This window comes from Oryctolagus cuniculus, chromosome X (assembly GCF_051225735.1).
Source record: "Oryctolagus cuniculus isolate XC-2025 breed Fujian yellow rabbit chromosome X, ASM5122573v1, whole genome shotgun sequence".
NCBI classification, from domain to species: domain Eukaryota; kingdom Metazoa; phylum Chordata; class Mammalia; order Lagomorpha; family Leporidae; genus Oryctolagus; species Oryctolagus cuniculus.
The window spans coordinates 105,659,025-105,669,893 of NC_142888.1; the positions used below are offsets into that span (position 1 = coordinate 105,659,025).

Here is a 10,869-nt window from a genome sequence, read left to right on the forward strand (position 1 = left end):
AGCAAACTTGGGTCTAACTTGATTGGAAAATGACTTTCATCTTCAGTGGCGGCCCATCTGCACATACAAGGTTAAAATCCCTATCTTGGTCAATGGAACTAAAAGGCATGATGTGGAAGGGATCAGGTAGTGAGCACAGTTTGAGAAGAAGCCAAGCAATTCAATTTTGGAAATCACAGACAGGCAGGCTGTCTTCCACGTTACCTGCCTTACACAGTCTCTCTGAATACTATCAATGAAACATGAACCAAGTATCTGGATAGTCTTTTTTAACTTTTAATTTACATGTTATTAATCTGAAAGACAGAGACAGACAGACAGAGGTCTCCTATCTGATAGTTGACCCTTCACCTAAATGTCTACAACAACTAGAGCTGGACCAAGCCAAAACTGGGAACCAGGAACTCCATCTAGTCTCCTACAGGGGTGGTAGGGACCCAAGTACTTGAGCCACCACCTGCTGCCCCCGTGTGCACATTAGCAAGAAGTTGGAATCAAGAGCAGAGCTGAGACGTACTCAAGACATTCTGTTATGGGATGTGAATATCCAAAACAGTATCTTAACTACTGCACCAAACACTTACCCAAAGACATTCTGCGCACTGCTCCAATCCTTAAGGAAATTACCAGTTATCAGGTGTTGCTAATCTTCTCTGTATCGTTCCAATTTTAGTATATGTGCTGCCGAAGCGAGCATATTCAGGACCTAGAGAAACTTGATTTGTTCAGCCAGAGTCTGGGAGGCTAGCTGAACAGGCTGGTACTTGTCTTCAAACTTTCAACAATGTAACCCCACATTTATAAAATTAAGTTTTGGGGGGACACCACTCATTGCATATTATGATTTTTTTACTGTAATTCCTTTTCAATGAACAAAAACACCCAGAACTTTCTCATATCATTGACTTTCTTTACACTATCTCCTGCTATTTCCTCCCCCCTCCATCACAGTTTTTCCATCCCTAGTCTTAGATGACTACTTCCCTAATGCTCTGGCTAGAATTAGTTTTTCCTTCATCTGGGAATCCCAGGATTTTGCTTAGGTCATTCTGACAATGCCTTATCACATTCTGCTTGGCAGTTTCACTTTTTAATTTTTTCCTTCTTTCTGGATTGAAAATTCCTATATTCATTGTTTGGTACTAAATATGCTATCGCTGAATGAATCTAACAAAGAAACAATGAAAAATACTCTTATTTCTACTTTATAATTTGCAATATATAATTTAAAAAATAATTCCTAATTCTGTGCATTAGTACTATAGTAGCAGATACTCTTAGTTTGCCTAATTTCTATTCTTTTCTTGTTCCTTAGTTATTTAGCTACTGACTTTTGGCTAGAAATGTAGTTGCCTGGAATGAAGACTGTAATTGCCAGTTTCGCTTTAAGTTGATGTGGTTATTTGACTATGGTTAGCTACAGAAATATAAATGCAAGTGTCTTGTGACACTTCTGAGAAGTATCCTTAACGGCAGCAGGTTTTTCCTTATCCTATTCAGTTGATCAGCCATTTTAGATCAATCATGTGGTACAAACCTCATTCCAGGAAAGCATGACAAAAGAAGGGGTCTAAGGCTTTCATAATTATGGAGCTGGCATATCACCCTCAAACTACTAATTTCAGATTTCTTTACATGGAAGAAAATTAAATCCTATTTGATTTAAGCCATTTTCTTTTGGGTATTCATGGCCAAACATAATCCTCACTAGCATGATCAGTGACTCTCTAACTAATGAAATCAAAGCCATGACCTGATCTTAAGTCGCTTCCCAAGATCACAGGCTTTCCTTTCTGGGCCATACTTATTGATTGTGCAATCCTTTACAATGACAGGATAGCAAGAAAAAGGAAGCCTGTCACTTTGACACACTCTTTCTGCCTTGCTTCAGTTACAACCTGCATTGACATTGCTCTGCTTATGAAAAGCTACCTTGCCCTTTTCACTCTAGCTTTGTCCAAGCATAAAGCATGGTGTCACTCATTGTAGCCTAGCTCCAAGTAAGTAATTGTGGACATGATATTTCTTCTTGTTAGCTGAGTTTATCTCTCACTAAGTAGTTCCATTGGATAAGTATAAATCCTCAACTTACTCCAAGGGGTCTTCAAAAAATTCATGAAAAATGTAATTAAAAGATACATTTATTTTGCTTTTAAAAGTTTTGAAATTTCTGCACAGTTTTTTCGTAATACATATGATCCATGAACTTCTTGAAGGTCCTTCATATGCATGGATTTTCATTTTTTTGAAAGAAAACACATTTATCTTTCAATTCCCTTTCCCACATTTTGAAATATTCTCATATTGTTTTTTATTCCCTGAGTGTTTCTCGCCTAAGTCACAAGCAATAAATGAATATGTGCTGTGAAAAAAGACTAGTCTACTGCTCTTCTTCCTCTTTTTTATTTAACATTCACAGTCACTGACAACTGCCTTCATTTCAAAAGGAGTATGGTTACCTGGGTGACTAAATTACCAGCTTAGTTAGCTTCTATTCTCCCTCTTCCTTCCCACTCCTCTCAATTTTTTTCTCTCTCTCTTCTAATGAATAGCTAATTAACTCTGAAAGGATTAAGCTAAACTGCGTTTTATAACTCATATCCCTCCTAGAATTTTCAAAGATACTTCTTGCTGTGATTGTCTTTAAGAGGCCTGATTTTTTTTACTTCTTCAAAAACACTTAAAGCACTTTCAAACATAAGAAAACCAAAGGGTTTTAATGCAGTTTTTCTTCACTGAATATGTGAGAAAGTCACTCACATCACATCCCCATCAATTCATCCCTTTGCATTTTGTCTTTTTCCTTCCCTCAGCTTTTAACAGTTCGGTAAGAGAGTGTGAACATGTAAATGCATTTGGGAAGTCCCCTGGAAAAAAAAGCCAGAAATTCATATACATATCTACACACACACACACACACATTTTATATATATTGAAACATTTTTAGAAATATGAATGATCAAGACAAGTCATCTGTTTCATCAGTTGGGTTTTACATTATGGATTCTAAATTTCCATTTATATTGTGCCTACCTTTCCTCTCTTTCTTGCTTTCCTTACTTTCAGTTATAGGGACATGAACATGTAGCATCAGAGTTTCAAAAAGTCTCTCCAGTGATTTCAGTTGTTTGTGGGAAACCCAGAAAAGATTAGCAACGGAAGAAATAACAAGAATGTTATGTGGCTATGTATACTGAGGAAACAAGGGGCTAATGAATGTGAAGGGTGTGCTTATATACAGATAAAAACCATCAGATTTTAAATGTCTGTAGATGACTAAGTATACAACTTCATTTCTATGACAACTGGAGTAATCTGCAAACGGAAAATTATTTACGTGCTTCAGAATCTAACTTAATATCCAAAAACATTTTAGTTAACTGGAGGAGAAAAATCATTATTGATAGACTAATATGTATTTGACAGCTACATGGCCACTTAGAGAAAGCAGTTTTCTTACAGGATGCAGACAAGATCTTAGCCAGCCAGCATCTTCATCTTCAAAGCTGCTTAAAAACAAAAGTCACCACTTCTACAGTATGCCGGTGCCAGTTTGGACAAAACTTGAGCCCCATATAATCTCTAGAATGTCACAAATCTTTCAGCTGTCTACTATAAAATGTTTGACAGTCTGATATTAGTATTTTTAGTTTTGCTAGTAGTTGTGATAGGAACTTTTCTGGTCTCTAGAAACAAAAATGGAGAACCTAACTATACTTGGACAATATAACAGGAATTTATAAAATAATTTAACATTCATTGCTTCACACAAAAACCCTAGAAGCTAGCTGAGAAAGTACTGTTAGACAACTTTGAATCTCATGAATGCTTTCTGCCTCCTGGATAATCAGTGAACCCAGCCAGGACATTTTACTCATAACTCTGCTATAAGCTTACCTGAGAACCTCGGCCAATGCATAGGCATTATTAAAGTTTCTCAGGTGATTATAATGTGAATATTATGTTTACAATCTCTATATCAAGACCAATTTGTTAAAATAACACAAATAATGATTGAGTACCAACTGGTGCTTTTGGGAAAACATTCCACTCACATTTTACAGTGCGTGAGGCTCACATTGAGGGCTTGTAATAACACTTTCCTGGCTCTGTTCCCAGTGAATCAGGGTTAAGCCCCTGAATCTGCATTTCTAACAAGCTCATAGCTGATACCATGGAACATTTAGAGAACCACGGGCTTCTATTAAGGAGCTGAGTCTTGTGGTATGCAAGAGTGGTTATTTAATGGAGAGGGTTGGATTTGAACCTATAGACACCTCTCGATTATTCATAGCCCAGAAAATGTGTGGCCTGCATTTTCAACTAGATTATGTTCAGTTGCCACTATAAAAATCCAAAATAGCAATAGTTTAAATTCACAAAGGTTTACTATTCTCACATGAAAGTCTGATATGCAGTCTAAAGCTATTATGGAAGCACAATTAGGTGATCAATAACCTAGGATCTGTTCCACCAATCTTACATGATTTTATTACCAAGGTCATGTCATGCTTTAGTGTGACAATTGGACTCATGGATACTGAATCTACATTTAAAGAGGTAGGAAGTAATTTTTCAAAATATAAAGGGAGAGTACATTCCCTATCTATTTAACTCCTGTTTCAGGAGACTTGATAGAAATTTCTCCCAGTAGAGTATATGTCCATAGCACTGTATAAGACTCTATCATATGCTCAAGTCAATTAGCAAAATGTCCAAATAGAACAAAACAGATAATACGGCAGTAAAATAGAGCCAAAATGTTTGACTCAAATACTATAAAAATGAATGCTTATTGCCCAATAGTCTAAGACAGATGTTGCTGGTTATCGGACACTTCTTTTCTACATGATGATTCTAAGATCTAGGTTCTTTCTATTTTGTGGCTCTGTCATTCTCTAAAGGCTCATCATATAAATAGTTGGGAAGGGATGTAGAGCAAAATTGATATCTTGAGATTTGATTGTTTATTGCCCTGGTCTATATGCCTGCAGAACTATGGTCTTTGTACCTTCTACTTATTTAATTCTTTATTTGGAAGAGGATTAAGACTGTGACTATAAAGTAAGTTGAAAGTATTTCATCACAAAAAGCAAAAGAAAAAAAAAAGAAAAGGAGGAAGGAGGAGTCAGGGAGTAAGGATGAAAAGTATCATTATGTGCTTAAAATTTTATATATGGCTGGCGCCGGGGATCACTAGGCTAATCCTCTGCCTTGCGGTGCCCGGCACACCGGGTTCTAGTCCCGGTCGGGGTGCCGGATTCTGTCCTGGTTGCCCCTCTTCCAGGCCAGCTCTCTGCTGTGGCCAGGGAGTGCAGTGGAGGATGGCCCAAGTCCTTGGGCCCTGCACCCCATGGGAGACCAGGAGAAGTACCTGGCTCCTGCCATCGGATCAGTGTGGTGCGCCGGCCGTAGCGCGCTGGCCGTGGCAGCCATTGGAGGGTGAACCAACGGCAAAGGAAGACCTTTCTCTCTGTCTCTCTCTCTCACTGTCCACTCTGCCTGTCAAAAAAAAAAAAAAAACTTTAAAAAAGATTGTGTATATGAAACACATGAAATTTGTTCTCTTTATATAAAAAAAGAGTGTGGACAGAGACATTTTATTGAAACTTTCAGTCCAGAACTGGTTGATATTCCTTCTATTCACTTTCACTTGTATATAACTTACCCAACAGTTACACATGGCTTTATCATCAAGGTACTTTTCATTTTAATATAATCACTGAATGTATAGCTATTGCACCACAGCCAATAGCAAGGGAGGTTGTAAGATACATTCCAGCCATTTATCTAGGAACAGAATGAAATGGATTTGGATCATCTTATAGATGAGTATATGATGTCTCAAACAATCTAATAATTTTGTTAGTAAACAAAAAGGGAATGGATCTAAGGTATGTATCTAATAGCCTCTGCCATCTTACCATTCTTTTAATTTCCAGAGTACAAGTTAGAATTACTTGTTCACCTTCTTAAAATTATAAGAATTAAAAAAGTGACATGGGGGGGCAGCGCTGTGGCATAGCAGGTGAAGCCGCTGCCTGCAGTGCTGGCATCCCACATGGGTGCTGGTTCAAGTCCTGGCTGCTCCACTCCCGATCCAGCTCTCTGCTGTGCCTGGGAAAGCAGTGGAAGATGCCCTAAGCCCTTGGGCCCCTACACCATCGTGGGAGACCCAGAAGAAACTCCTGACTCCTGGCTTCAGATCAGTACAGCTCCGGCCCTTGTGGCCAATTGGGGAGTGAACTAGTGGATGAAAGACCTCTCTTTCTCTCTCTCTCTCTCTCTCTCTCTCTCTCTCTCTTTCTCTCTCCCTCTCCCTCTCTCTCTGTGTGTAATGCTGACTTTCAAATAAATAAATATTTTTTAAAAAATAAAAAAGAAGTGACATGGCCTATGCTCTCATCTAGAGTTTTTGTTTTTGTGTAGTACTGAACTTTGCAATCACAAAAATATCACTTAAATATTTAGCTTTAATTTCCTTATCTATATGATAGGAATAACTGCTTCTACTTGATCTGTACTTGAGACATGTTGTAATTATCAAGCAATAATATTTACACTAAAATGTCTAAAATCAAAAGAAGCATTTGAAATCCAGACAAATATATTTTCCGTTTTAGGGCTATCAGTATAAAATGAAAAATATCTCAGAGTCCATAAGTCAAGATAGAATTCAGGGAAGGAGGATGAATAGAATGAAGATCCATGAAAACTAACTCAAGTTTTAAGCCAGAGAAAAAGCCAGCAAAGTAGCTTACCATTGTAGAGCCACGACTCAGAATAAAAGGACCAATCTGCCACTGGATTTCACAACAGATTGGTTTGTGACAGTAATGGTAGTCTTTGTAGCATAAGATGGATGTTCCAGAGCACTGGTAAAAGATGGCAAATGTAGAGTGGCAAAGTAACATTACAAGACAAAATTACCCCAAAAGGCTAAAATGAAGCATGTGTGTTAACCTCCAGCCACAGTAGAAATGGGCACAGGCATTGTATTTGGGCAATTTAAGTAAGAGAACCACACTTTTCATTCCCTCCTACAAAGTGCAACTACACTTCTGGAGCAAAAAGGTCTTGTTCTTTTTTTTGATTGATAAACTCATTCAAGTGTCTCAGGGAGAACAATTTACACTTCTTTTGGGAAGGTCAGAGGCAGCCACTTTACATGAGTGGAAGGGTTGACAGCCAGGGGAAGGAAAGAAATGAAGAAGGTTGACATGAAAACTTAACCTCTCAGGGTAAATTCTCTGCTTACAGAGGTCTGATGGCCAGCACTGCCCACAGTAACAGCTGTAAATTAAGGTGGTCAGTGTAGAGTATTTGGGATCAATTGAATGAGCTAAGGGAGTTTTTGAAAGGTCTACATTGAGCTACCATCTCTTGATTCAAAATGACCAACACACCCTCACCTGCCTCCCTAGTACCAAAGCTGTATGAAAAGTCTACAGTTAGGCCTTGTATTATACTTGTTATTCCTATAGGCAAAGATATGTCTTCTCAAAAGCACAGAGAAATTCTTATATATACAAGACCAATATACTATCTTTTTTTTTTTTCCACAGGCAGAGTGGACAGTGAGAGAGAGAGACAGAGAGAAAGGTCTTCCTTTCCGTTGGTTCACCTTCCAATGGTCGCCGCGGCCAGCACGCTGCAACCGGCGCACCACACTGATCCGATGGCAGGAGCCAGGTGCTTCTCCTGGTCTCCCATGGGGTGCAGGGCCCAAGCACTTGGGCCATCCTCCACTGCACTCCCTGGCCACAGCAGAGAGCTGGCCTGGAAGAGGGGCAACCGGGACAGAATCCGGCGCCCCTACTGGGACTAGAACCCGGTGTGCCGGTGCCGCAAGGCGGAGGATTAGCCTAGTGAGCCGCGGCGCCGGCTATACTATCTTTTTATCTACCATCATTCCCAAGTACAGAAAACCCCAGCTCAAGGTTATATATAAGACATGCACTTATTGAATATCTGGGGACTTGAAAATACTCTGGAAAAATATTAGGCTCTTGTAGGAATCAAAGGCTTCATTGCTACCAGGCTTTTCAAATCCATTAGTTTCAAAACACTATTAGCCAAATTGGCAACGGACTGTACAGATCTCTGAGCCAACAATAAGATCTATCAAGTCAGAATCTGAGGGAAAGGAAGTTCACTTCTATATTTTTAACAAGCCTTTAGGTAATCCTGCATATCCTAAAGTGCATAAGACAGTGGTTGTTATTCTGGAGTGCAGGAAAGAATAATCTGAAAAACTTACACATTTTAAACCAAAGACACACTTTCCGTGGACATTCTTATTCAGTAAGTCTGAAGAAAAAAATGGCAATTTGTGTTTTTTAAGCACTGTTGAAGTAATTCTACTACTCAACTCTGGTTACCTAAGACCGCTCTGCTCTGGAATAATATTAACTAGTTCTTCTAACAGAAACATGTTCTCAACACTCATATTATTCTCCCACTCATATACACTTCCTCCAAAATGTCCCTTTCAAAAATTTACCAGTAAAAAGTTTCTACAAGATTCAGGCTACACACATGCTATCCTTACCCCCAGAACCTTGGGTCGGTGAGGGGGGTGGGCGAGGCCAAGGTGAACCAGGCTAGATGATGCATAACTTAATGGTCCACATTGTTTAAAATTTATAATTGTTCGAGGTGGCATGTACCAATGCCATCTCACTAGTCCAGGTGATCAACTTCTGTTCACAATTGATCGTAATGATAGGACTGAGAACCAAAGGGATCACATAAACAAGAATAGTGTCTGCAAATACTAGATGATAGAATAAAAAAGGGAGAGAATGATCCAACATGGGAAGTGAGATACACAGCAGACCCATAGAATGGCAGATGTCCTAAACAGCACTCTGGCCTCAGAATCAGCCCTTAAGGCATGCGGATCCGGCTGAAATGCCCATGAGAATATTTCAGGAATGGAAAGCCAAGACACTCTGGGGGGAAAAAAAAAAAACCTAAATGAAAGATCTCCGTGAGTGACATCCCAGTGGAAAGAATGGGTCATCAAAGAAGGAGATATCTTTCTCTGAAGGGAGGAGAGAACTTCCACTTTGACCATGGCCTTGTCTAAATATGATCAGAGTCAGTGAACTCAGGGGGCTTCCATAGCCTTGGCAGCTCATGACAAGAGCCTAGGGTGATTACTGAGGCCATAAACAAGAGTGTCAATTTGTTAAGTCACCAACAGGAGTCACTGTGCACTTACTCCTCATGTAGAATCTTTGACCTTAGTGTGCTGTACATTGAGATTTAATGCTATAACTAGTACTCAAACAGTATTTTTCACTTTCTGTTTCTGTGTGGGAGCAAACTGTTGAAATCTTTACTTAATGTATGCTAAACTGATCTTCTGTATATAAAGAGAATCAAAAATGAATCTTGATATGAATGGAAGGGGAGAGGGAGTGGATAAGGGGAGGGTTGCGGGTGGGAGGGGCGTTATGGGGGGGAAGCCATTGTAATCAATATTCTGTACTTTGGAAATTTATATTCATTAAATAAAAGTTAAAAAAAAGAAAAAAAATTTATAATTGTTCTGATCATCCCACAAGAGGTGGGAGGAGGTAGGTTACTCAATATTCACTGTAATACATTTGTTTATCAAACCACAACACAGGCATATTCATTCTGACAGTATGTTTGAAGTTTATGCATCTCCTGATGCAAATATATAATTTGTGCCACTGTTGATGGGAGCTGTAGCCTTCCAAAGAGTGGGAAAAGACCCTCAAGAATCTTGTAATGATGGCTCAGGAGAATACATTGACAATGTAAGTGTTAGTACGATTATATACAGTCTCCACCTGCCTCCTATCCCAATACATTTAGGTGTGCTATTTATAAAACAAGTACATCTGCATTCAAGTATTTGGGGAGGCAGTTATAGATGTAGATGTTTTTATTGGGTCTCTTTAACTGAGAACACAGCAGGTTTGGCCTTTATTGGGCAGTGGAGTGCTGTAATCAAAGCTCTGTTTTCCTGTCCTTGTTTCGAAGGCTGATCACAGGCAACACAGGAAGTGAGAGTTCATAATGCACAATCAACATAGAATTTCTATTTATTTTATCCCACTCACTGCCACTCAACTGCAATTGAACCTGTGGACACAAGATAGCTAATAATAGACTATATGAGCATTTAGAATGAAATTTGGAAGTGTTTTCTGTATACTTTTTTCGTTTCATTGTCACAGTACTATGAAATACACCTATTTTATACATTATCATTAACTTAGCCGTTTACATTTTATTGGTGGGGAATCAAAGCAATAAAGATTTTCAGCAATTTGTTCACATTCAGTCAATGATAGAGCAGACTTCAAACCCCAACAATCTAGATTCAGATACAGAGCTCTTAATCACAAGTGTACACTTCCTCAAAAATAAGCCCATTATACTGAAAACAGTGTGTTTCAGAGTCTTCTTCTGTCACTTCAAGCTAGGTGACTATAGAAAAACATACCTAACTTTTTGTAACCTCAATTCTCTCACCTATAAAATGAGGATGAGAATGGCATATCAGAGTGAAATTTCATTTCTGCACCTTAAAGTTAAGTTCAATAATCTAATATTACAATGATGCTGAGGTGAAAATATACGACCTTGTGCAATCCTCATATCAAAAAAATCGGATAACACATGTTGAAGTTTTGAAGAAATATACAAAGTGTGGAGCAAACTGTATAGCCCACAGGAATACTTTGTAATTCTCTAGTCATTCTCAAAACTCTTCTAGGGATTTGACAGTTATTTCAAAGGCAATATGGTTTGAATTTTTTAGCACCTGCATATAGTGTTTTCTTATGTTCTTTCACTTAGTTTAGCTCAGGGACTTTGAAACTTGAATGT

General features: G+C 38.7%; 1 pseudogene; it reads right to left on the minus strand.

The window, feature by feature from the left end:
- Positions 1-641: 641 nt before the first annotated feature.
- LOC149119715 (U6 spliceosomal RNA) lies at positions 642-697 on the minus strand (annotated as a pseudogene).
- Between the last annotated feature and the right edge of the window lie 10,172 nt (positions 698-10,869).